At 38.4% G+C, this 26,648-nt stretch overlaps 1 long non-coding RNA gene across 1 annotated transcript in view; it reads right to left on the bottom strand.

Annotated features, from left to right (window-relative positions):
• Nucleotides 1-10,343: 10,343 nt before the first annotated feature.
• LOC105749536 overlaps nucleotides 10,344-26,648 on the bottom strand; it is a 32,242-nt gene continuing 15,937 nt past the window's right edge. Inside the window, exons 2-3 of the long non-coding RNA XR_001120602.2 lie at nucleotides 24,875-24,992; nucleotides 10,344-10,579 (exon numbers count right to left, since the gene is read on the bottom strand). This is a non-coding gene — a long non-coding RNA (uncharacterized LOC105749536). The remainder of the gene's footprint in view (nucleotides 10,580-24,874; nucleotides 24,993-26,648) is intronic.

Raw genomic sequence — 26,648 nt, 5'->3', positions numbered from 1 at the left:
ACAAAATGCTATACAATGTGCAATTATTTTTTTTTATTTTTTATTATTATTTGGTATTTTTATTATTTTTTGATAATTTTTATTATTATTGGTATTGACATAGTGTTATGTTTTTGATTATTATTGATAATAATTATTCTCTCCTAATCCTCACTAACCTTTCCCCAGCCTCTTGATAGCTCTTTTGATCTACCACATCCTTTCGAATGGGATCCCCTGCTTCCATTTCTCTTCATTGTTTTTCCACTTATATTTGATTACTGCCCCATTATGCATCTCAGGGCCAGCTCCATTATTCAGTTCTATCTCTCCCTTAGGATGTTTTGACCTATGATATGACCCCATAACAGTGATTGTACTTCTACTACCACCAGAAACTGAGAGCTTGTTGAGGTCATTAATTCACCGGAGCTAATTAATCATCTGGTAATTAGTTGATCTCTTTTTTCCTGTTCTTTAGCCAGCTGAGAGTAGTGTGGAGGGGATGTAGGCAGGTGTTTCCTTCTCTGAGTCACCTGTGGGTATCAGGCAATAGTTTTGGGAAATTTGGAAAGAGATTATTTCCCAGTATCACTTTTTGGGTCTATTTGAATTCTACTCAACCTGAGAAGACAATAAAAAGAGCCTGGGAAATCAAGAAGTCTTGTTTCTACGAGGTTTAATCTTTTTTGTGTGAATCATGGAATTTTTGGCAGAATTCTATGGGCCCCTTCTCAGAATAGTGTTTTTACTTATTTATTTAATTTTAATTTCTCAATAGTATTTTATTTTTCCAAATGCATGTAAAGATAGTTTACAACATTCATTTTTGCAAAACTTTGTGTTCCAATTTTTTTTTCCTCCTTTCCTTGTCTCTTTCCCAAGACAGAAGTAATTTAATAGAGGTTAAATATGTATAATTCTTTTAAACGTATTTCTATAAGAATTGTGTTTTTTAAAATGTATAAAATAAAATATTAAGGATTACAAAAGAAACAACTGTATCGAACTACACCATCACCTCGTGCTTCCATAGACCCTGTGATTCAAGGACTCTCTTTTAAGGTCAAAACCCCTTCTCCCCTGTTACTCTTGCCTGAACTCACAATAATCATAGAACCAATGAATCCTAGAAGGAGAGTTCTCAGAAGTCATTTGCTCTAGCTCCTTCACTTTCCAGATAGAGAAAGTGAGGCCCAAGGAGGTTGGGACTTGGCCAAGATCACCAATATAGTACTACAGGAAAACCAACTCAATTGGGATACTTGAGATCAAAGGCAAGTCAAAGTTTCAATATGAAAAATTATTTTTTAAAGGAAGGACATGATCTCATAAAGTAAAAAGAAAAACATGGCCATGAACTCCAGATCAAGAACCTCAGTGATTCAGTACTAACTTGCTGTTTAACTCAGTTTCTTCATTAGTGGGCTTCATTTTCCTTATCTACACAATGAGGGGGCTAAAGGTCCCTTGTAATATTATCTTTCTATATTCTATAGGTGTTATATCTCTGTGATTAGAATGCAAGTTTCTTAAAGTTGTATTGATGTGTACCCTGGGGGCTTAACACAATAAATGATTAGTAAATACCTTTTCATCATTTGTCCCTTCTAATGACCCTTTCAGTGATGATGTTCTTTGTTAAAAATCTCATCTAGCTTTAACATTTTAGGTTCTTTATTAGTGGTTTTTTCCAGCTTTAATGCTTTGTGTTTCTAGATCTCTGACAGTCTACAGGTGGGCCACTAATTTCTTTTTTTTTCCTCTTTTCTAAAATTATTTTTATAGCTTTTTATTTACAAATATATGCATAGGTAATTTTTCAGCACTGACAGTTGCAAATCCTTTTGTTCCAACTTTTTCCCTCCTTCCTCCCACCCCTTCCCCCAGATAGCAGGTTGACCAATACATGTTAAATACATTAAAGTGTAAATTAAATACAATATATTATATATATCCAAACAGTTATTTTGTTGTATAAAAAGAATCAGACTCTGAAATATTACAATTAGCCTGTGAAGGAAATCAGAAATGCAGGCAGACAAAAATAGAGGGATTAGGAATTCTATGTAGTGGTTCATAGTCATCTCCCAGAGTTTGTTCCCTGGGTGTAACGGGTTCAGTTCATTACTGCTCTATTGGAACTGATTTGGTTCATCTCATTGTTGAAGTGAGCCATGTCCATCAGAATTGATCATCATATAGTATTGTTGTTGAAGTAAATAATGATCTTCTGGTCCTGCTCATTTCACTCAGCATCAGTTCATGTAAGTCTCTCCAGGCCTTTTTGAAATCATCCTGTTGGTCATTTCTTACTGAACAATAATATTCCATAACATTCATATACTACAATTTATTCAGCCATTCTTCAATTGATGGGCATCCATTCAGTTTCCAGTTTTCTCCTCCTCTTCCTCCTCCTCCTCCTCCTCCTCTTCCTCCTCCTTCTTTTTAAAGGCAGAATTGTCATTTTTATCATGTTGCCTTACCTTGCTCATTAGCAATTGATAGGTTTCTAATTGTTTAGATCTGACTATATTTGAGTGAAAAGTGTTCATATAATTCCTGGGTTTGTCTGCAATAGACTTCTATTCAAGATAACCCATCTGCAGGCTCTTCTCCTTTTCAATCTGTAATGTACACACTACCAGAGTAATTTTCCTTATGAACAGATCATATATTTCTGCTGAAAATTCCTTAATGGCTCTTCCTTATCCATAAAATCACCTCTAATGTCTTTATCCTGATATTTAAGGTCATCCACAATCTCATTCCCTTCTCATTGAATGAGAAGTCTTCCACTGTCCCTGAACTATAATGTTTCTCCTCTGTTAAACTCATTCCTGTCCTGAGCCTTTGGTTCGATTGTTTCCCATACTATGAGTTCCCTCTTCTCTTCTCTGTGCCCATCTAAAGCCCACCTGTTCTTCAAGGCTGGTCTTACATGAAGAAGTCTTCCTTGAGAACTTCTGAATATACCAAACTCTCTTTCCTCTCCAACCACCCAGAATGCTTTGTGACTGAGCCACAGGTGCATCTCCCATAACTTTTGCTGGAGATGTACTCCTGGTTCTAAATGAATGGGTATCCACTCATCTGTAGTAAGAAGAGCCATCTTCTTTCCCTAGATAGCTGGGAAACAGAGGAAGGAAGTGGGTCAGGGGATGGGTTCCCACACCCTGTGAAGGAGAGATGAGCAATTTTTCCTTCTATTTTCTAGCAAGTGCTAGGAGATGATTATTCAGGTCATCCAAGCCTAGGACCAGAGGCAGGACCCAGTTTAACAAGGATGTGTCAACTAGAACTCCCTGTTGCGGTGGAAAGAGCCTATTGGTTTTCTTCCCAGCACGTAGGAACATTTATAAAGAGATGCATTTATACTAAACCAGTCAAGTGGCTTCTACCTACAGCCCGAGGGGACCACAGACATGAGGCATTCAAAACAGCGTTAGACTTGGTGATAGAAAACTGGGTTCAGATCCCAACAATGCACATTTTCTGTAGTCTTCAACAAGTCTTTAATTTTTCTGGACCTCAGTTTCCTCCTAAGAATAGTCCTAATCCTTTGAACCTATGGTGCAAACTTCTCAACTATCTTGTGGGATTACTACTAAGGAGTTTCCTTCTACATGGAATGGGGAGAAGGACTGGCCTTGATCTTCTCATCTTTATCCTATCTATCGCCTTGCTCATCTTACCTCCTTTGGAAGCTTACCTAACTTATTCTATTGCTCAGTCTATAGCACTTCTATGGTATAGTGGACAGAGAGTTGGACTTAAAACCAGGAAATTCAAATCCTGCCTCTGACCATGGGCAAGCAACTTAATCTCCCTCAGCCTTAGTTCCCTTACTGGTAAAATGAGGAGATAGGATTTGATGGCTTCTGATATCCTTTCAGTTCTAAATTTGTCATACTGTCATCTATGACCCCTTCATTCAATGTATATTGGAATCAAACTATGTTATTCTACATTCTCTTATCTCTTCCTCCCCTTTCCTAGTTTTGGGTATTTAAGTCCCCCATCATTGTACTTTACTCCTTCCTTATTCCTACCTTTGATCTGGAAGGATCTTAGAGATCATCCAAACCAAATCCCTTAATTTAGAGAGGAGAAAATTGAGCCTGGAGAGATGTGATTTGTGTCAAGTTCCAGGCTACTTTGTGTCCCCTTCTCATGAAGACCTTCCCTTATTCCTCCTCCCTGTTAAGGGAAGCTCTATACTTTCAAATACCATTTGGCTCAATTCAAGTAGGATATATTTAAGCACTTTTTTTTTTTTTTTTTTAAAGAATGCTGTATTGAGAGGACCCACATTGATGAGATTGATGTATTGGAGAGTATGTCTAGCACTGTGCTTAATAAGAGAAAATTAAGAAAAGACCCCTGATCTCAAGGAGATTATGCTCTACTTCTTCACTTCTTTGTATCCCAGTTTGTCTATGTAAAATGAAGATAATATTAATATGTGAACTCCCTATCATACAGTGCTGTTGTGAGAATCAAATGAGATTGTGGATGGAAAAAAAGTTTTGTAAATGTGTCTTCAATGTTAGGGATAAAAAAAATGCCTGATACATACATTCTTTTTTTTTCCCACCCAAAACATAACACCCAGGTAAAGCTCCTTAAATGAACTCTCCTCAACCTCAAGGTGCCAGTCAGGCACTAGATAAGCAAACCTAGGTTTACATCATGGCTTTCCTAGTTATTTCCTCTATTAATGGAGGTACTTCCCTCCCCTGGAGTCATGCTCAGTCCTGAGTTTGCATTCAGCTCATATAACTAAACTTTTTGCCTTAACTGTTTGTTTCTTTCTTCCCATTTCTTATGGGAAGCTACCCTGTTACCAACCCTCATCCCTTTCCACCTGGACTGTTGCAATAGCATTCTGGTTGATTATAATGCTTTAAGTCTCTCTGCTTGAATCTATCCTTCATTTAACTGGCAAAATTTTTTCCCTAAAAACCTGAGGTTGTCACTCTCACTCAATCAACTCCAGGGGCTCTCTCTACCTCCAGGAACAAATATAAAATCCTCCTTTACAACTGACCCCCTTTTCAGTGTTTTTCTACTTTACTCCCTTTTACATATTCTACCAGCCAAACAGTCAACTGGTATTTATTAAACACCAGACATTTTGCTAAATGCTGTATTACATAGAAAGACAAAAACAAACCCTGCTCTAAAGGTTACAGTCCAGTGGGAGAAACAAGATACAGACAGACATATATTGGAAATAATCTACAGAAAGAAAACACTAAGATAAAGTGGACTGGACAAGGTGTCTTGAAGAAGATGGGATTTGAGTTTACCATTTAGCATTGTTGGTCTTCTTACTATCTCTCACACATGAGATCTCATACCCTGGATCTAGAAGGCTCTTTCTCCTCCTCTCTCTCTCTTGACTTCCCTAGCTTTATTCAAGATTCACCTCAAATATCAACATTATCAAAAGATCTTTCCAGCTTCTTTCCTCCACCATGCCTCCTCTCAATGCTTTGCCTCTGGGATGATTGGGCTTTTCAGGGAGTACCACTACCTCTGGTGTGAGGGCATGCCCAGTCTTTTCAGGACTGCAATTCATTTTGGGGGTCTATCTGTCCCCTAATTCTCAACTATAGGTTCAAGAAACTATGGTCTGTGTAGCAGCCACATCCTGGCAAAACCATCTTGGTTGATAGGCTAAATCAGGTTAGAGACTTCCTCTAGAAGAATGGACAGATGAAAACAATTTGTTCCAATGGCCATAAAGGCTGTCCAGTCTCAGAGGTAGCCAGCACTATGGAGTACTTAAAACTTGGTCAGACAATGAAGATGCCAAGGTCATCACTGCATCCTGGACTATCACCAGCCATCTTGAATTTTATCTTGCCACTGGATTTTGATAACTTTGAAAAGAGTAAGACTGACAACTTTTTTCTTTCTTCCTCCTCCTCCTCCTCCTCCTCCTCCTCCTTCTTCTTCTTCTTCAATTGGGATTAAGTGACTGGCCGAGGGTCACACAGCTAGAAAGTATTAAGTGTCTGAAGTCAGATTTAAACTCAGGTTCTCCTGACTTCAGGGCTGGTGCTCTGTTTACTACACCAACTAGCTGCCCCAGACTGACAACTTTTTGCCACTCTCTGTCCCCAGTTCACAAGCAGATCAAGAACTTACTCCATGATGTCATGGGTCTTTTTAAAAAACAAAGGACGAACATTTGTGTTGTATATATCTTGTCTACATTTCTTTTGCATGTTGTTTATTTCATTAGAGTGTAATCTTCTTGAGGGCAGAGATCATGCTTTTGCTTTTTTGTTGTATCACCAAAGCTTAACATAGTGCTTGGCACATAGTAAGCATTTAATGGAGGGAAGTAGAAAGGGGAAGAGAACAGATATTGTGTGCCAGAGATTATGTCAAATGCTTTATAGATATTATCTCATTTAGTCCCTACAAAAACTCTAGAAAATAATTACTATTATGCACACTATTTTATAGTTGAGAAAAGTGAGTAGATAGAAGTTAATTGACTTGCCCAGTCACAAAGTTAGTAAGTGTCTGAATTTGAATTCACGTCTTCCTGACTCCAGCTCTATTGAATTCACTCCTTAGATGCTTCTCAATAAATGCTTATTAATTGACTAGTTCCATGTTGTCAAGAGACAATCACATATGATGGAAAGAACCCTAGTTTGGGAGTCAAGAGACATGAATTCAAATCCTGTGACTGAGACATAATTTTGAGGAAGTTATTGTGCTTTCTCCCTCAAGGAAATGCCTGAGGATCAGGTGTTTTGTAACTTTAAAAATGCTGTGACTAAGTATTTATCTTGGTGTGTGCGCACGTGTGAGTTTATGATTTTGGTTGCAGTATCATCTCTATGTCTCTTGGAGGACCAAGTGTGAGCTGTTATTCAAGCAATGTTTGTGAAAGAAAGAAAAATTCACAAGTGATGAGAATGAAGCATGTGGCTCTCTCATATATTGTTAATACTCAACAAGGAGAGTGAGATTTTTAGCATTGCTAATGATCCTTCCCTTCCTGGGACTGCTTTCCTTGGCTCTCACAGGGGCACATCCTTTTAATCCCCTGGAATCTTTCCTGTTCCTCATATATGACATACTCCATTTCCACTTATTAAATCGTAAGTTCCATGAAGGCAAGATATATTTTATCTAAAATAGTTACCTTTTCCTGTCACTAACAGTGCAGCGCACATAGCAGGCAAGATATTGACAATAAAATTGGCATTTTTATTTGTTTATTGGTCTGATCTCATGATTCCTCATTAGACTGTCAGTTCTTCAAGGGCAGGATCTATCTTTTGCCTTATATTCCCACAGTTCCTGTACCTATTGTTGTTGCTATTGTTTAGTCATTTTTAGTTATGCCTGACTCTTTATGACCCCATTTGTTTTTTGGTTTTTTGGTAAAGATATTAGAGTGGTTTGCCATTTCCTTCTCCAAATCATTTTATGGATGAGAAAATTGAGACAGAATTAAGTGACTTGCCTGAGATCACAGAGCTAGCGAGTGTTTAAGACTGTGCCACATAGCTGCCCATTTGGTACATAGAAGACAGTCTGACTGATTTATTTTATTGCTTTGGGAAACTCACAGGGTAGAAACCTCCTACTAGTAATGCAGTATGTAATTTAGGGTCTTAGAGAGTTACTTGGGGCATTGAAAGGGCATTATTTTCCTGTGGCCACAGAGCATAATATGAACTCAGGTCCTCCTGATGCCTCTGTCCATTGTCCCATGCTGCCCCTTCTTTATATAATATCTCAAAATTTGCAAAGTGCTTTAAATATATTGCTCATTTGAACTTCACAGCAACCCTGTGAGATGAGCACTCTCAGACGATTATCATCCCAATTTATATAAGGAAACTCAGGACAATGTTTTCAAATACATAAAATAAAATACCTAAGATTAAAAAAGGAAATTAGTAAATTCACAATCCAAATTTTAGTCTAATTATATAATTTTATAGATAGGAAAACTGAGTTCTCAAGGGGAGAAAAGCCTAGAAAGATGTCATGTTATAGCTGGGGTTTTTAAGCATATTCCATCATGGATGAGATGCAGATTTAGTGACTGTATAGGAGAAGCAGTCAAGGCTGTTTCAGAGAGTCTTATCAACGGACCCTTTCTGCTCTATCCCACAACCAATGGAGTGATATCATGTAGATTTTTTTTTTTTGACTAGGTGAAAGAAATTCTCTTATCTCAATTCCCAATTTAGCCTTAATCATTGAATGGGCATGGTATCAGTCAAACTGAGACCAGTTCAAGATCTTAGTTTAAAAGGCCAAGGTTTCCCACTGCATTCAGGGCCATTTCCAGTTGTCCTGATCTATCTGGCCACTGGATCCAGATGGCCCTGGAGGGGAAACTGAGGCAGGTGACCTTGAACAGCCCTCCCTCACATAAATTCAATTCTCTTGCATGTCATGTACCCTCCCATTCTTAGAGAATGGGCAAACAACAACCATGTAGATTACAGCACACAAAATGCCAAAGGACTAAACACACACACACACACACACACACACACACACACACACACACCCTAGGGGCTATTCTTCCTAAGGGAAGAGATATACACAGAAATACCTATGGCCAGGATAACTCCTTGGGGCCCCAAATAATAGTCACATCTTTCTTGAATCCAAAAAACTCATCTAGAGTTATATCACTCTGCAAGCAATTGAATTTTCTAGGCTACAAAGGAGCAGTCAACTCTTTTGTTACTCCTGGCAGTAAGAATTTTCTTTCCCTCTCTAATATTTTGAAAAGAAAAAAAAAACCCCACAATGCTGTGATTTGGGGTTGGGGAGACTCTGAGATGTAAAGTTATTACTTATCTCTCCAGTAACTGAGACTAAAATGTATCCTTTGCCCTAAATCCCTTTTTCCTTGACTTACCATCGTCCACCAGGTGTTTCAAGTTAGACTTTATGTCTTTTCTTCTCTGAGTTAAAACATAATAAAGACTAGCTTTTTTTGGCATCACTAGTTCATGCACTCCTTCAGTGAAAGCCTTTGAGTTCCAAACTGCTGCAACAAAGTGGGTTATCCTCTTTGAATCTTTCCTTTGAATGCTACCCTGTGTATTCACAATAGCCACAAAGGACAGTTCAAATTTGAACAACTCTGCACTCTCTTTCAACTCTGGTGCTGACCCAGCTCCTGGCTCCCAGTTTTATCCCTGACCTTGGTGCTGGTGAGTATCTCAATAAGAAGCAGGGTTGAAGTTAAATGCACCAATCCAATTCTGGGCTTAAGAGTATGCTCCTAAAGAGTATGAGGTCGATAGATACTGGGGGCCAATGACACCTGGGCTGAAATTGATCTAGTGAGTTTTTTTTTAAGTCTTTAATACATGATGGAATGAGGGACAAGAGGTTAATTTTTGGATATAGTTGATGTGAGAATTTGTTTTACTTGACTATTTGCACACACACACACACACACACACACACGTGTGTGTGTGTGTGTGTGTGAATTGGGATTAAGTGATTTTCCCAGGATCATGCAGCGAATAAGTCTAAGGACCAATTTGAACTCAGATCCTCCTGAATTCAGGGCCAGTATTCTATCCACTGTGCCATCTGGTTGTCCCTGACTATTTTTATGAGGATTTTCTTTTTTCTTTTCTTTTTGTTCAGTTGGGGGAACTATGAGGGAGAAAAAGTAACTGGTAGTTAATTGAGAAATGTTAAAAAAAAAATTTAATGACATTTTAAAGTCTGTATTTTTTTAAAGAATGAAACTTAATTGGAATAAATTTTGGGTTTTCCATTTAGGGACACAAATCATAGTGGTCTTAGGGGATCATAGATGAAACTGAATCATCAGTGTGACAAATTCTGGAAAGAGTCATCCTGTAAAGTTTGAAGAAGTCATACTAGAAAAATCAGTTTTCAGTACTCTATGAAATCAGATGTTTGAATTAGATGATTTTTAAAAAGGTTTTATTCATGACTTTTAAAAATATTGCTATCATTTCCTAATACTTTTGGCAATACTCTCTTTTGAAAGAAAGAAGCATAATTAAGCAAAACAAACCAACATATTAATCATATCTGACAACACGTACTTCATTCCAGACCTGTAGTCTATCATCTCTTTACTGAGAAGAGAGAGGAATGCTTCACCATCAATCCCTTTGGAACACATACTATATATCTCCATGTATGTATGTATGATATATGCATGTATACATATATGTATAAAATAAAACATAATAGAAAAAGGAGCAGAAAAGAAAAATAGGTACAAAGAGAATATACTTTATCATTTCTTGATTACAATGTCCTTTTTTATTTTACTAATCTTCTTTTGATCTGTCAAGATCAATATATTTCTAGGGGTCAAGTCATCAAATTTCCAGTCTTCAAATCTCATAAGCACTATTTTACTTTTTATTAGAATATACATTATTTCATAGGGTCATTGGAAAGAGGTTTAGAACTAGAAGGAGTCTTGGAGGTCATTTAGTCCAGATCTTTTGTTATAAATGTGTAAACTTACTGAAATGTGAACCTTCCTGAGGCTGTGATTTTGCTTAAAGTTAACCAACTTTCTTAAATTCATCAGCAAGGCACCCTGAAAAAGAGACAGAAGGTAGCATAAGTAAGAAAATGAAATCACCACCACTATCTTGGCCACAATTTCTCTTTAGATCCTGATGAGGACAGCTCCAAAGCCTTGGGAATAGTGGTATCCCTCAAAACCAGACCTTCTTCTAGCTCATTCCCCAGAGCTATTGCGGAAAGGAGAAATCACTATGAAAAAGGGGTTCATCTTCCTCGTTATCATACACAAAAGCTGCTGGGCAACTGCCATCACCAGCCAGACAAGCACAAAAGCCCTGGGTGTTGCAGTGCCACCCACAGCTCTGGTGCTCATTCCACCCTAGCCATCATCTGGGGAAGCAACTCTTTGGAAAATGGAAGCCAATAACTACCAACCAACTACTATACGCAGGGAAGGCAAGCTGGCCTAGCTGAAGCAGTGGGGCATTCTGGGGAAAAGAGAATTGCCAGGCAAGTCAAATCAATACTTCGACAGCCATTTCTCTTCAGACCCTGGTAAAGACAGTCAAGGACCCTAAAACCCAGGAGCCCTGGGAGTAGTGTCATTAAATAATGATGTTAAATATTAAAGTATTAACATTTGCTTTGTAGTATTCTAAAGACTATTGGACTCTTCTATCTGATTTGTAGCTAAAACCTTCCTTATGTGTTGTCTCTTCTATTAGAATGTGAGCTCTTTGAGAGAAGGAACTGTTTTACTTTCCATTGTATCCCTAACACTTAGCATGATGCTTTGCACATAGTATTTAATAAATGCTTTATCCATTCATTCCTTGGAACTGATTGGTCATTTCATCTGCCTGAATTCTAATGGTTTTTAGTATTATTTTTCTTTACATTATTTTGGCCACTTATGTGTTGGTTTTCTCTTGGTTCTACTTCTCTCAATTAACAAGGTCTTTCCAAGTTTCTCTCAATTTCTCATATTCAGGTTTTCATACTATATAATAATATTCCATTACATTTCTACACTACAATTTATTCAGCCATTTCCAAATTGACAGACACCTGAACTTTTTTTCCAGTTTTTTTGTTTTGTTTTGTTTTGTTTTTTACTACTACTATAAGGAGTGCTAATAGGGCACAATACTTGTGTGTTCCTACTTGAGTTATATCTCCTTACTCCTCTGGACAACAATGCTGAACTGCCTGCAGAATTTAGTCACAGATTTGCAAGGCAGTCTGGATGCTCCATCTCTTAACAAAATGTCACAATACTGAAGGTTCTAATCCCTTTTCTTAGATTGGGAAAGATTAAACACAGAGGCCAAGGAATGAGGCCTTGATGGGTAGAAGGCCCCAAGGCCTCTCCCCTTACAACATAGGTATGAACAGCTTAGTCACTTTTATAGTTTATGAATGAGGTGATTTCTCAGGTCTCTTTCAGCTTTGATACTCTGCAATTATATGACTCCAGAAGTCATTATGCTTTGGACCAGCTGCTTTAAGTAGCATATTGTTATAATAAGGACATCTGGGATAAACTACCAGATCTTTTTGTTGGTGGGGATGGACAAGTCTCTTCCTCTATTGGAGCCTCAATTTCCCTATATGAAAAATAAGGGAGTTAGTCTTTCAGACTTGTGCTCTGTGAGCTAAAATTTTACCTAGAAAGTCTGGAACACAGGTTTAACTTCTTCATTTTGTAGATAAGGAAATTAAGAGCCTATGAGGCTTAATGACTTATTCCAAATCACCTAGGTAATAAATAGCAAAGAAGGGATTTGAAGCTGGGTTCTCTGATCCCAGATCTAGCATGCTTCCCAGGAGAATGTGTAGCAAGACTCTCTGGCTCACCTTCTTAGAACCAAGTTCTTATCTCTGCCTCACTCCTGTTCCCTTTAATCACTTAACATCAATTAGTTTTTACAAAGGTGTATTTACTTGTCCCAAGTCCTCTCCTCTTACAACATTGACTCTCATAGGATGCTGTCATAGAAGGAGCCAAACCATTAGAGTGCAACCACAGAGAATGAGGCAAAAAACTGAGATGAGGTTGACTCATGCCTTTCTGAGACATCCTGAATTGTGACTATATAGCTAATTAAAGCAGGCTTCTCTAAACCACTTGGTTAACAGACAGGAACCAGTTACAAAATGTTTACACGTGTTCCACAGTCTCTCCAAGGCATTTCTATTCCACATTATCACAATTCTCCCAGGAGAATGTTCATCAGTTTCCAGAGGGAGATGTTTTCAGAGGCCTTTTGTGGTTGTTACAAATGTAAGCTTTTTGAGGCAGGCACTATTTTATTTTTGTCTTTCTATGTCTAGTATTTAGCCTTGGGTAACTATGTGGCAGTGGATAAATTACTGTCTTGGAGTCAGGAAAACATTTTCCTAAGTTAAATTTGACATCAGAACTTACTCGCTGTATGATTCTATTTGTCTCAGTTTCTTCATTTGTAAAATGAGCTGAAGAAGGAAATGGCAAGACATGCCAGCATCTTTGCCAAGAAGATCTCAAATGAGATAATGAAGAAAACCTCCCACAATTTAGCTTTGTGCCCAGCCCATTAATAAAAATAATACTTGTGAATTATTATGAGTAAAAAGAGCTCCCATGAGCTCTACTGAAGACGAGCATATTCTCTCAAAAGTCATATAAGCAAGTTGCCAAAGGCACTTAAAGGCTAAATTACCTAACCATGTCATGTAATCAATATATTTCAGAGGTGGGACTTGGACTTGACCAGGTCTTTTCCATTAAGTCATGCTGCCTCTCATGATAGGAGCCATGCAACCTGATACATAGTAGGCACGTAATCATTGATGAATTATTACTATAGAATCTAGAGAAGAGGCTTTGTAGTTTATGGTTAGGAAGATGAGACCTAGAATCTATGAAGAAAGGGAGGAAATTGGGAGCTTAAATTTGGAGAAGACTTTGGGTGGGGTATGGTGGGTAATCATAGAATTCCACAAAAAACTACAGAATTTTAGAATTGGAAGGGACCTTAATGACCATCTTATCCAAATCAGACTTGACTCAGAATTTCTATCCTTGGGAGAACGTTTTTCTTTCTTTTAAAAAAAATTAAAAATTAATTTGTTATTTTTCCTGGTAATGCATGTATATTAACTTTTTAAATACACATTTCTTTATGAATCATGTTGGGAGAGAAAAATCAGAATAAAAGGGAAAAGGTATTCCTGGTTCTGCTTGTTATGCTCATCATCAGTTCATGCAAATCTTTCCAGGCCTTTCTAAAATCAGCTTGTTCATCATTTTTTACAGAACAGAACATTTTACAGAACACTTTTACAAAACAATAATAATTCATTACCTTTACAACTTATTCAGTTATTCTCCAATTAATAGCCATTTACTCATTTTCCAGTTCTTTGGGGGAAAAAAAACTCTTAATGGATTCAATACACTTTTGGACAGCAGCTAGGTAGTGAAGACTATAGACTGCCAGACTTGGAGTCAGGAAAATCTGAGTTCAAATTTGGCCTCAGGCAATTTCTAGCTATGTGACCCTGGACAAGTTTTGTTTTGTTTTGTTTTTAAACTCTGCCTCCTTTTATTTATTTATAATATGAGCTATAGAAGGAAATGGCAAACAACTGCAATATCTTTGCCAAGAAAATCCCAAATGGGGTCATGAAGAATTAGATATGACTAAACTGACTAAACAACAATAAAATTTTAAGGAAGTTTTTCTTTTTAACAAATTTAAATTTTTTTTCTCATCCCCTAATGCTCCTTGTTCTGGCAAGTAAATTCCTCTCCCACAGCCCAGCCCTTTAAGTACCCAAAAGCAGCTATTTTCGTTTTGAAGGGGAGACCTTAATGATGTTTTTTTTGTTTGTTTGTTTTTTGTTTTTTTTTTTTTTTTTACCATCTATGCTTTATGATCTGAGAAGAAGCCTGTCCGTTTTAACTCTACTATTCTATGTTCTAAAGCCTCTTGCAGTTCTGAAATTCTATGTTCTGTGTACTAAGATTCCTTCTAGTTCAGACTTTCTGTGTTCCTTGTTCTGAGTTCCCTTCAAGTTTTAGTAGGTTTTGGCTTTATGGTTTTCTGGAACATATGGACTGAGGCCAATTGCCCAATTTCCTCAGAAAGCAGAGCAGAGAAACAATATCCAAATAAGAGTGAAGGGAAATTTGATTAGATGGATGAACTTCCCTCTAGATGGGAAGGGTGAAGAAATATTGGATGAGGTTGACAAGAAATCACTTCTGGAGCTTTAATTATTAGCCAGGTCAATCAGGAAGCTGTTTTGAAAAAAATCATTAAGACCACAGAAATAATAGATGTAAAAGACTTTGAAAGGTATTGGGTGCCATTTCAGAGGTAGGGCTTCATTATGGTGACACATCCCTAGGAACCTTATAGGATAGGGATAATGGCACAGTACAAATTACAGGAGATTTCTGTCGTCTTAAAAACAAAGATTGTTAGATCATACAGGGAACTTAGAACATTAGAGCTCAAAGGAACCTTAGACGAGACTACTAAAACTGAAAGGGATATGAAATATTATCCAGTCTAAGACCCTCATTGTATGGATAAGGAAATCGAGGTCCATATGACTGAACTCATAAATTAGTGACAGGTTGAGGACTAGAATTCAGCTCTTCTGACTTCTGATCTACTATGACATAGCATTCCTTTCTCTAGCTTTATTTATTTGAATTCAATTAGAACAAAACTTCCTGAAGATACAAAGTTAAACTGAATGAACTCTGAAGTCCCTCCAACCCTTTAACTCTCAAGACCCCTCCAACTGGTAACACTGAGGGATTGAGCACATGGGATAATTCTATTATTACCCAGCATACTCCCACCTTACCCTCCCACCCATCCCCCACCCCCCACCAAATCCTTATTCTTTCCTTTCCTTCCTTGACTAACTATACTGCTAACTTGCTGTGCAATTCTGGCTAATCTTTGCTTTGTGAAAGGTGGTTTAGAGTCTAGCTTCTTAAACTGTGGCTCGAGACCCCATATAAGGGTAAGGAGCCACAAAGATATGTCTCAGGGCTATTCCTATTACAAGGAAGAAGAGGGATTCAGTTAGGTAATCATAGCACCTGAAATGCTTCCATAAGTAATTCATCCCTTTGATTTAGCATTATCCTCCATATTCTTTTGAAATTGTAGATATTTCCTGGAACTGTTGAAATAAGTCCTAGAGAGTCATTAATACCTTGGTGGGAATTTGATTTACTAGATCCTTTCTCAGGGCATGGGCACTGAGTAGAATCATAGAATCAAAGGATTTCAGGGTTGGTAGGGGACCTTCAAGGTCTTCTTACTAATATTTGCCCAATCAAGATGCCCATAATAGGACATCCGCTATGTGTGGTCCTGATGAGGGTGTGTGAAATTGTGTTCCCTTTAATCTGTAAAATTAACACTTTAAAATTGTGTACCCTTTGATCTGTAATGAAAGGTGATTGGCTTCTCAGGCCCTCCTGGGAAGCATATCTCCTCAAACTCCAGAGAGTCTATGAGAAACAGCATATCTTCCTGGTTGGCCTTTTTTAAGGCAAATTACTCCATTGATAAATAACCTTTTCAGGAAATTCCAAATTTTAGACGCCTTTAAAAATGATTTACTATTCAATTGGAGATCTAGACCTGGGGACTTTGGATTTCTTTTCAATCTGAAACCGGAGCCTCAAGATTCCCTATTAAACATCAATTTTAAACTCATTTCTTGGCAGATTGTCCAAAGCAGGACTATGCCTTGTCCCTTGGTATAGCTGCCTGTCAGGACCCTGCCCACTGAGAAGACATTCTCTTCTCAGTGCCAGCCTCCATTTCCCTAATAGGACTTTGCTACTATGAAGTCAGTCTATTAGCAAAGCTGACTTCTCATCCAACAATAACTTCCATTTTTGCCACCTAAAACTCTTCGGGTTTGTGAATTCTTTCATGAAGAACCTCTAACCAAAAGTGGATTTCCACAACTCTCTGACTGCCACTAGAACTCCATCAATCCTACTTCCTCTGACAAGAAATGTATGACCCTCCACTTTGGAGGTCCACTTTGGATTCCACTCCACTTTGGGACAACTCAATTGCTGATCTCATTTGTTGAGTCCAGATCTGTTTTCCCTTGACTTCCTGGTTACAGTCCTTAATTCTGCCATCCAGAGGCACATAAAACAAATAATATCTTTTTATCCTGATAAATATTTTTTAGATATCTGAAGCTAGAATTGATATTTCTCCTAAATCTTCTCTTCTCTGGGCAAAACATAGCTTACTCATTGATTTGGTGGTTTATTTGTTCTTTCCATAGACATTTATTAAGTGTTTACTGTGTAGAGTGTCAGATAGGTACTAAGGGAGATACAAAGTTTAGGGAAGACAGTACCTGTTCTCATGGAACAATCTAGTAGCATATATTGGAGTAGAAAGGGTAGAATATGAACAAACACAGATAACTATCTGAGCAAAAAAAAAAAAAAAAAGCTATGTGAGGTTGACATGAGTGAAAAATTGTGTAAAATAACCACTGAAACCATGTTCCCTTTGATTTGCAAAGAAGAGAGATCAGGTTTTCCCAGGCTCCAAGGAGTCTAGAGAGGGGGCTCATCCTTCCAGGATGAGACAAGCAACATTATTCAAGGGCAAGTCAACTCCCATTGATATTTTGGAAAGTCACATCCTCATTCAGGAAATTCTAAATTTTCATTCAATTGAGAAATCCCAGTCTGATTATCAATTCAAACTGCCCCAGATTTGCTCTTAAAGTTGGTCTTTGCCAGTCATTCTTTGCAAATATTTCTTCATTAAGAAATAAGTCCACTAAGGGGAAAGCCTCTTAGTGTAAAATAAAATCTCTTTTTGCCACAGCCTCTGAGGCTAGCGAATTCTTTCACTTCTGAACCTGTCTCCCAGCAGAAAGGAACTCATTCATTCACTCACACATCTCATCAAGGTCAAAGGAGGAAGGTCATTACCAATTAAGGATTATGAGAGGACGATTCATGGAGGAAGCTTGTCTGAGACTCTTTAAAGACAAAAGATGGTGAAAATTTTCACTATCTAAATAATTTGCTCTATGTTAATCTGGATTCAAATCTTGCTTCTGATACTGAATAGATGTGTGACAATAGTAAGTCTCTGAGTCTTAGCTTCCTTATGTTTCTCTTAACCTCATCTAAACTGGAATGAGAAGAATAATTCTTTAGTACTTACTTCACAGGCTCAAATTAGATAACATGCAAAATACTTTGTAAAATTTAAAGCATAGATAAATTCCCAGTTTTATTATTTAAACAAGTTATATGTTTTCTATCCAACTATTTTTAAAAGTATTATTTATTTTTAATATTTAGAAAAAGAATTTGAGTTCCAAATTTTCTTCCTCCATCTAATCTCTCTCCCATCTACCAAGAAGGCAAATAATATTCAAAATGCAAAGATAAGCAGTTTCATTCTTTTTTTATTATAGTAAGAAGGGGACTCGAGTTTGAATCCTAGATCCAGTATTTATTTCCTATGTGAATTTGAGCAAATCAGTTTAGCTTTCTGTGCCTCAACTTCCCCAGGTGTAAAACGGAGGGGTTAGATTGATAATCTCTAAAATTCCTTTCTGCTCTAAATTTTCTCATACTAATGCCAGGGGTAGGATAGGAAGTAGAATTCTCTCGGTTTAGTATTCTATTGCAATAGAAAGCCCAGTGCTTTATAGTTGGAACTATAGAATGTCCCAGAGCAAGGTCCCCTGGGAGAATTAGTCCTTGCTTCTAGTCTTTATGAAATACTAGTCAACCACTTAATTATTCTTTAGGCCTGGCTCAAATGCTACCTACTTCATGAAACCTTTCCAGAATCCTTCCATCTCTATCTCTCTGATCTCTATCTCATCCCATCTCATTATCCTTTGCCTTCCTCTTATGCACTGATCATATTCTAATGTGTTTTCTTGTTATCCATACAAATCTGGGTCTAACCTTATCCCCAATTAGATTGTGAAGTACTCAAGGGCAAGTATCATCTTTTATTTGCCTTATGTTTCCTTTCCAGTTGTAAGGAAAGAATTTTGTAAGCCTTTTAGCATTATGCAAATGAGAGCAATTGAGAATAATAAAAATTATAATAGTAATTATTCACTGAGGTGGAAGAAATATGGGTGTGGAAAATTGGATATCATCTCAGATGTTTTCAATGTGTTAATTAGTTTTGCTACACTTTACCCCCTCTTTTACCTTCTTTGTTATTGGGCATGGAGAAGGGAGGCATTTATTGGGAACTGTGATACAAAACACAAAAGGTGCAATTAAAATTTATTTTTTAAAACAAATCAAGTGAAAACATTCATTATTACCATGATTATTTTGGGCTTTTCATTTCAGTTTGGTGGAGTTCATATAGAAACAGTGCCAGGATAGGTTTTATCTTTTTTTTTTTTTAAGCTTAATGTTTGACAAACAGCTGAATAAAACATCTGGGTTTTTGTTTTTGTTTTTTTGTTTTTGTAATTGAATTACATTATTGTAAACTTGTTCCTCTTATCATCATCTAATCATAATTATTATTCTCAAAGGCCTAAGGTTCAAATTGCTCTTCCATTCCCATTGAGGGCCCTCAGTAGTCCAGATTCAGGATCTTTTTCAATCATGAGGTCACGTATAAACCTGGCCATATCTACTTCAGAGCTGATGATGGTTGGTCATAGATGGTGCCCAGAGACCTAAACACAACCTCAAATAGTGGTCTTCCTACTCAAGCTGCCATGTGGAAGTGGTTACCACGATGCTAGAAGTCTAGGAGTTACATAATGTCACCTGAAAGGTCAATAGAAGAGAAAGAGCTATGGGTTAGATGTCTTTCTAAAAGACCATACTTTAAACCCAAATAAGTCTGGTTCTTACTGATTAACCAATAAAAGATCCCAGGCCAAATCCACTTGGCCAAAATTTTGTCCTGATTGCTCACAGTGAATGTAAATACAAATGTTTCTGTTCTGACCAGACACCCTGAGGGTTTTCCCCTCCCAGATACCTATCTATCTATCTATCTATCTATCTATCTATAATTTTAAACTAGGTCCAAGAGGCCATTCTCTGCCTCATTTCTTATGCAGCTTTAATTAATCACTGAATGGGTGCAATCTTAGTCAAACTAAGACCTGGGAAAGACCTTAATGTAAAAAGGCCATTTCTCCCACTGCATCCAGAGCCATCTCCAGTCATCCTGATTTATATCTGGCCACTGGATCCAGAGGGCTCTGGAGGAGAAACTGAGGCAGGTGATCTTGCATAACCCTCCATCACTTCAATCCAATTCATTTGCATGTCATGGCATCACCTCTTTGAAGTCTTGATCCTCTTTGAGAACAAAAGGCAAACAACAACAACCCAATAAACCAGTGTTGTGCCCTGTTCTGCAATGTGATTAAAGGGTCGAAGGCCAAGGAACTACTGAAGGTTTTCTGCATCAAATCCTTTGAATGCTAAGTGACCATATACCAAGAAGTTCATCATCCCCAAAAGCCCAAGTGTTGAAGCACCTGTCTCTGGAATCTCCTGGAGGTTTCTAATAGAGTTTAGGACCTACATTCTTAGCGTAATTCCCATTGTCCAATTCAATGCTCCGCTCTGTAATTATTACTGATTAGAAAGAGCTTTAGGCTAGGTAGGAGTCTAGAGTCAGGGTGTGAGCCCTAAGGATCTACTATTGTGTGACTTTGAAAAAAGTCTTTTATCTCACCTGTCAAATTAGGGCCTACAAGGTATTTAATTAATTAATTAATTTAATAACAGGAAAGTCTTTGTAGTGACAACAATAATTTTATCAATTCCCAAGCTCAAAGCGCTTAAAGTTTTAAAAATGTGGAAAGATGCTGTACAAGGGGAAAATACATTGATTTATTTTCTTAGTCTGCTAGTTAGAAACATCCTGTCATATCTGCTGGTCATCTGGACCAGCACTGGGCCTGCAGGAAAGGCCCTTACTGTCCTTTCACTTCTAGTACACTAATGCCCAAGAGGATAGTGAAAATGGAACCTTCCTTTTCCTAATTAGGCTAGGGGATAAGAGACTTTGGTCTCTCTTGCTGGGCTTTTCCCATTCCTCCTTGGGATTTAAGGAATAGCCCTTCAGGGCAATTTCCCCAGACTGCTTCTGAGAATTTTCTCCATAATTCCCTCTTACCCTTTTCAGCTATTTCTGGAGATCCTCTATCTTCCTCCCTTCTACTATCCCTTTGGGCAAGGCTCCTTATCTATTATTTCAAGGCTGTCCTGCCCCAGAACCTGCTCCATTTCTGGGTAGTTGCCTGCTGCATTCATCCCCACTTTAGTTTGCCTAGAATCTGGGAATGAAGTGGGTTGGGTTCCCTTTAAGAAGCTATATTTCCTATTGCTCTGTGATTCCTTTCAGATTCCCAGCCCCTGTGGGCTGAGGCATATCCTCCCCAGACAAGTTGTCTTTCCAGGATGCCAGAGCCTCTGATTCACAAATCCTGGGCAAAAGCATCCCTTTGAATTCCAACAGGAGATCCGGGCTTGTGCCAGCCCCCACTGGGTCTGAGCCAACTTGGGGTCTCCCAGCCCCCACTACTTCTGATCTGCTCGGGTTTCCCAACCCTCACCAAGACAACCAATATAATAAACGTCCATCAACTAAAGTCTTTCCAGATGGACCTCAGTAGCTCACTCAGCTACCAGGACTTTCTGTCCACTGAGAACTGCATTCTCAGTGCAAAACTGTATTTTCCATAGATCTGCCACTATAGAAGTTAGTTTCTGGGTGAACTGATTTCTATCTAACAATAAACTTTCATTTTGCAACTAATATTTGGGGAGTGAATTCTTTCACTCCTAGAACCTGAGGCTTTAAAGCCACTTGTAGCCACTCTCTTGTAGCCACTAACCTCTAGACCACCAGGGGTCTAGACCACTCAGAAAGAAGGCCTTTTAGGGAGAGAAGTTGCTTAGGGTTATGAGTGGGAAGGAGATAATAGGGTTAGAAATGGGGCAGGGTTCTGGGGATTCATATGGCTTTGGAGGTGGGAGTAATGGCAAACACTTAAATGTCTGGAAGAAAACAAAAAAATGTCAGATCTTGAATAGGTTGTAAAGATCAATATTAGTCCAATATTCTCATAGATAAAGAAACTGAAGCCTACTTAGGGACTTGTACAACTTTATGCAGCAAGTTAATGGTAGAATTTCCTTTTTAACTGTGCATACCCTTTGATCCAGCAGTGTTACTACTGGGATTATATCCCAAAGAGATTATAAAGAAGGGAAAGGGACCTGTATGTGCACGAATGTTTGTGGCAGTCCTTTTTGTAGTGGCTAGAAACTGGAAACTGAATGGATGTCCATCAGTTGGAGAATGGCTGAACAAATTGTGGTATATGAATATTATGGAATATTACTGTTCTGTAAGAAATGACCAACAGGATGATTTCAGAAAGGCCTGGAGAGACTTACATGAACTGATGCTGAGTGAAATGACCAGGACAGGGAGATCATTATATACTTCAATAACAATACTATATGATGACCAGTTCTGATGGACCAGGCCATCCTCAGTAACGAGATCAACCAAATCATTTCTAATGGAGCAGTAATGAACTGAACCAGCTATGCCCAGAAAAAGAACTCGGAGATGACTAAAAACCATTACATTGAACTCCCAATCCCTATATTTATGCACACCTGCATTTTTGATTTCCTTCACAAGCTAATTGTACAATATTTCAGAGTCTGATTCTTTTTGTACAGCAAAATAACGTTTTGGTCATGTATACTTATTGTGTATCTAAGTTATATTTTAATATATTTAACATCTACTGGTCATCCTGCCATCTAGGGGAGGGGGTGGGGGGGTAAGAGGTGAAAAATTGGAACAAGAGGTTTGGCAATTGTTAATGCTGTAAAGTTACCCATGTATATATCCTGTAAATAAAAGTCTATTAAATTAAAAAAAAAAAAAAAAGAATTTCCTTTTTATCTTGCTGTTTGTTTGTCTTAGCTTATGGTTCTCAAGGGTTTTATCTATGTGATCTCATTTTCATGCTAGTACTGTTGTTAAAATTTTACAGATGAGGAAACTGAGGAACAAACAAATGAATGATTTATTTAAGATCCATAGGATTTGGATCCTACACACTAAATTCCAGTGCTTTTGTGGATAAGAGCAGGTGCAGAAAGCAAGTATCTGGGACACAAACTTTAAAAGAATGGAATGGCTTTCTTTTCCTTCTCGCCCACAAAGTCTGCTCTTTGTCCATCTGGCTGTCTGGCTGTCTATCTGTCTGTCTGAGAGTGGAAAGGGTTAGTTAAAGGACAGATCCTGGCACAAATTTGACCGTAAGTTTCTCCCGCCCATTTGGTCACAGCTGACTGGTTACTGGTAAACCCTATTGGGGAAAAACTTCCAACCTGAGCTCACAGCAGACACAACACAAAGCCCAAACCATCCCCAATTTCCCCCTAATTATGTCCCTCCCTCCTTCCTTCCTCCTCACTGATCAGCGCTGAGGTCATACTAATGAGATCATAACAAGTAAGCCCTTTGACCCTTGGAGGGATGTGTTTTGCAGGTTTGAGAAGAAACTTAGTGCCGGGAAGGGCTCAAGGCAGGGCCCTCAATCCTTTCATTTGACAGGAAGGAAGGTCAGGACCAGGGATGGGAAATTACTTGCTCAGGATCACATGAAGTTAGTGGCTCAATTAAGACTCAAGCCCAAATCTTCTGATACCTTGGTCAGTGAATAAGGAATTTCTGCTATATCATGGCTGTCTCTCCTAGACTAATGTCCAAAGTGGGGAAGGGACTTCCAATTCTTTCTTCCCTCATGACTCCCAATCCTTGCTCCCCAATTCCACACTCACACTTTCCAAACTAAGAGGGTGCTGCTGGTAAAGTGGACAATATACTGTGCCTGGAATCAAGAAGATCTGAGTTCAAATCCACTTACTGTGTGACTCTGGCCAAGCAACTTAATCTCTGTTTGCCAAAGAGTTTATAAAATGGGGAAAATCACAGCATCTATGTCCCAGTGTTATAATGAGGATCACATCAGGTAATCATAAAGTGCTCAGCAAGCTCAGCACCTCAGCACACAGTCGGTGCTATATAAATGCTTATTTCCCCATGCCCATTTCATTGTTCCAAGAGTTGAGGACATCATTATGGTCTGGGCCTTGCCCATAGGCCTCCATTTTCCTAGCATCACCTAATTTCAGTACCCTCCCCCAGGGTAGTTTCTGACTCTTATCATAGCTTCTTAGTCTCATCTCCCACTCCCCCTCCCACTCCAAGAGGTTGAGGAACAAGTGACTCCTCAGAATCTGGCAAATGATTGGTCCAAGCTCCACCCCTGCACACCTAGAGCAATAACAACAGGAAGGAGACCAGTTGGGCCACTTCTGGGAAGGTGTTCAAACTCTGGAGAAGGTGTCCTGCCAACCAGGAGGTGGCCCTGGCTTCCCTCCTGTGGGCTGAGTTTTGGAAGTTGGGGGACCTGAATCACAGCTTTCTGGGAAGTGGGCTAACGGGATTCCAGAGCTAAGGGTTGGGTCAAGTCCACTGAGACTGAGTCACGTAGACTCTGGCCACCAGAGGCCAAGGGCCGTTAGAGGTCAGACTAACCCTATCCCAGCCCCTGCCTCTATGTCTCAGAAGCCATCACTCCTTGCACACATGGGCGCTTGCATGCATGCACACACACCTACTCTGTTCCTCCTATTTTTTAGACCTTACTCCATGGCTCTTGTCTCTTTCTCCTTTGAAAAAGGTGTCTATAAGTGGCACAAAACCAGGAGGGATAGTTAATATATTGTATAAGAAAGATCTAAAAGGATTGTTTCAGGCTAGAATATGATGCCAAATCTAGTCAGATTAACTTTAATATGCATAAATGTAAAGTCTTACGCTTATCAACTTTACAAGCATAAGTTAGGGGAGGCATTAGCATTACTAGAGAGAAATTCAACTGAAAACATTTCCTAGGGGAATTCAGAGCTCATTATGGATAATATGATGTGTGTCAACTTAAAAAAACAAAAACAAAATACCAAATCTTATTTCTTAAGCTAAATTTAGGGAACTAGGGATAATAATATCAATCATCATTGATCAATCAAGCATTCATTAGGTATTTACTATGTTCTGGACACTGTGCCAAGTAATGGAGATATGAAGGCAAAAATAAAACATTTCTCACCCTCAGGACCTTTTATTCTATCTTCAAAGACAGTGTCTTGGTTTTTGGTCTTTGCAAAGTCTGCAGAAGGAATCACCTTTGGAGAACAACCCATAAGAAGGGCTTACAGATCATGTCATAAGGTTATTGGCTCAACACTAAGCTCCACTCTTACCTTTTACTATTGACCTTTCATGTCCCTTTCCATTTTCTGCCACCAGTGCTTTCTTCCTGAGATCACTTCCCATTTACTGTGGTTTGCATGTTGGTCTCCCCCATTGGAACATGAGCTTCTATGACCAGAAAAAGAACTCTGGGTGATGACTAAAAACCATTACATTGAATTCCCAATCCCTATATTTATGCACACCTGCATTTTTGATTTCCTTCACAAGCTAATTGTACAATATTTCAGAGTCTGATTCTTTTTGTACAGCAAAATAACGTTTTGGTCATGTATACTTATTGTGTATCTAATTTATATTTTAATATATTTAACATCTATTGGTCATCCTGCCATCTAGGGGAGGGGGTGGGGGGGTAAGAGGTGAAAAATTGGAACAAGAGGTTTGGTAATTGTTAATGCTGTAAAGTTACCCATGCATATATCCTGTAAATAAAAGGCTATTAAAAATAAAATAAAATAAAATAAAACATTGGAAAAAAAAAAAAAAAAGGAACATGAGCTTCTTGAGGGCAGGGACCACATACTTTTGCCTTCCTTTCTATCCCTAGCACTTAGCACAATGCCTGGCACAAAGAATAAAAGTAATAAATGTCTGTTGACTGGTGAAGGAACGGGGAGTGTTCAGCCTGGGGAAGAGATTTATCATGGAACATGATACTTTGTCTTCAAGAATTTGAAAAGTAGCCACATGGTAGAGGGATTTGACTTGTTTTGTTTGATCCTTACAGAACAGAACTAGGAACAATTGGTAGAAACTGTAGAGATAGACTGAGGTTTGATAAATAAGGAAAAATTTTGGAAGGACTGGAGCTATCCCAAACTGCAGTGAAGTGCCTGAAGTAGGGAGTGCCATCCCCTCATTAGACAAGCAAAAGTTGAGTGGCCATTTGTCAGAAAGCTTTTAGGGTGAATTCTTGTTCAGGTATGTGTTGGCCTAGAGAGCCTCTAAGATCTCTTCTAACTCAGATATTCTGGGATTCCTAGACTCTAGCATCTGCCCTCCAGCCTCTGCTGGATTACCTTTTTTCATGTACTAACTAATCTCCCTAGCATCCCCCTCCTTGAATCCTTTCTGTACATAGTGAGACTGTTACAAGCTAGGATAGGAGCTAATGGGATTCTCATCATTTTCTGGGAGACACTGTGGTAAGGTGGATCCAAAAGCCAGAAGATATTTTCCCTGTTCTACTTGACTCACTATATGTTGGAAAAACTATTGACTATAGAGGAGGCGAGTTCAAATCCTTCCTTTGAGGTTTATGAACTTTGTGAGCAATACACTTCTACTTTCTAGACTTGTTTCCTTACCTTTAGATCAAGGAAATTCACACAGAAGTTCACATAGGACTCTGTAGAGTTCCTTCCAGCTCTAAATCTATGATTCTAGGGTTCTGTCTATGGTAACATGGATCATGGGCCAAACCACTTCATTATTGTATGCCTCAGTTTCTCCATTTGTAAAACAAGGGTGCTTGATCAGCAGGATCACTAAAGACTCTTTCAGTAATTAATCTGACTGGGCTCTGGCCCTGGCTTTGCCCTGTTTGAACTTTGGCAAATCCTTCCCTCTCTGACACTCAAGTTCCTCTTCATGTCTTCCTAAAATGGGGTCTGAGTCTAGATTAGGGGGTTCTTAATCTGGGGTTTGTGAATTTCTTTTTTATGTTTTGATAACTATATTTTAATATAATTGGTTTCATTTGTAATCCTATTTTCTTTTATGCATATAAAAACATTATTCTGAGAAGAAATCCATAGACTT

Source organism: Sarcophilus harrisii, chromosome 1, assembly GCF_902635505.1.
Source record: "Sarcophilus harrisii chromosome 1, mSarHar1.11, whole genome shotgun sequence".
NCBI classification, from domain to species: Eukaryota; Metazoa; Chordata; class Mammalia; order Dasyuromorphia; family Dasyuridae; genus Sarcophilus; species Sarcophilus harrisii.
This window is presented reverse-complemented; position numbering and strand designations above follow the sequence as displayed.